Source organism: Mandrillus leucophaeus, unplaced genomic scaffold (genome assembly GCF_000951045.1).
Source record: "Mandrillus leucophaeus isolate KB7577 unplaced genomic scaffold, Mleu.le_1.0 Scaffold13, whole genome shotgun sequence".
In the NCBI taxonomy this organism is placed as follows: domain Eukaryota; kingdom Metazoa; phylum Chordata; class Mammalia; order Primates; family Cercopithecidae; genus Mandrillus; species Mandrillus leucophaeus.
The window spans coordinates 4,824,670-4,826,376 of NW_012101254.1; positions in this window are offsets into that span (position 1 = coordinate 4,824,670).

The window sequence follows — 1,707 nt, forward strand, 5'->3', positions numbered from 1 at the left end:
GGGGGCAGGGGCGGGTTGGGGAGGAAATACATGGAAACACTCAATTTTGATGTGCACCTAAAACTGCTTTAAAAACAGTCTATTCAGGCCAGTCATAGTGGCTCACGCCTGTAATCTCAGCACTTTGAGAGGGCGAGGCGGGTGGATCACCTGAGGTCAGGAGTTTGAGACCAGCCTAGCCAACATGGTGAAACCGCCCCTCCACTAAAAATACAAAAAATTTAGCTGGGCATGGTGGCGGGCACCTGTAGTTCCAGCTACTTGGGAGGCTGAGGCTGGAGAATCACTTGAACCTGGGAAGTGGAGGTTGCAGTGAGCCGAGATTGTGCCATTGCACTCCAGCCTGGGGAACAAGAGCAAAACTCTGTCTCAAACAAACAAACAAAAAGTCTACTCAAAAATTAGTAAGTGATGCGCTAACACAGAAAAAAGTTACATCAAGGCACATCCAACAACACATTCAAAGTCAACATTTGTATTAATAGGCAGAATAGACAATATTTACTAAATATTCACTCATACCCTGAACAGTGGACACTCCCTCCAAATTCCTTCTTATACCTCAAGTAGACTGTCAAAACTGTCCAGTATAAAAGGGGCACATAGGGAAAAGCAAGGCCCTCATAGGGAAAAACAAGGCCCTTTCTCCCCTCAACAACTTAGATCACTCTAAGTGTCCACTTAAATTCAAACTCCTTTAGGTGAGGTAAGACAGCAAAATGCTCAGAGGTCATTGAACTACTGAAATGTCTGCGTAGGGCTGGGCATGTGGCTCACGCCTGTAATATCCCAACACTTTGGGAACCCGAGGTGGAGGATCACTAGAGACCTGGAGTTTACTGATTATATGAATCAATGAACCTATAATCAGTGGGACCAGCCTAGGCAACATAGTGAGAAGCCATCTTTACAAAAAATGTAAAAAAAATGTAGCCGGGCATGGTGGCGTGCACCTGTAGTCCCAAATACTCAGGAGGCGGTGGTGTGAGGATCATTGAGCCCAGGAGTTTGAGGCTGCGGTGAGCTACGATCACGAACCACTTCACTCCAGCCTGGGCAACAGGGAAAGACCCTGTCTCTTTAAAACAAAACAAATGCCTGTGTAACTGACACTGGGTCATTCTGAAATAGGGTAGGGCAGGCGTGCCTGGCTCTGTGGGAAACAATCCACCCTATCTATGGTGGTGGCATTTTGTGAATGGACTGGCAACATAGCAGGCATGAGCTCAGCAACACTATCTGCCTAGTAATATTATCCGTTGTAGTAAGTCAGGCTACCCATCAAGCTGCCCTGCACTAAAACTGAAGTGTGGATTGGATACAAATAACCAGAGGAATCCAGAAATCTGCTGGAGGCTTAGGAAAACAAAAGGAAGTTTCATAGTGAGTTATGCATATTATTTTCAAGTCCACGAAAGAACTGCTAATAGGCCGGGTGTGGTGGCTCACGCCTGTAATCTCAGCACTTTGGGAGGCCGAAGCAGGCGGATCACGAGGTCAGGAGATCGAGATCATCCTGGGTAACATGGTGAAACCCCGTCTCTACTAAAAATACAAAAAATTAGCCGGGCGTGGCGGTGTGCGCCTGTAGTCCCAGCTACTCGGGAAGCTGAGGCAGGAGAATGGCGTGAACCTGGGAGGCGGAGCTTGCAGTGAGCTGAGATTATGCCACTGCACTGCAGTCTGGGAGACAGAGCGAGACTCCGT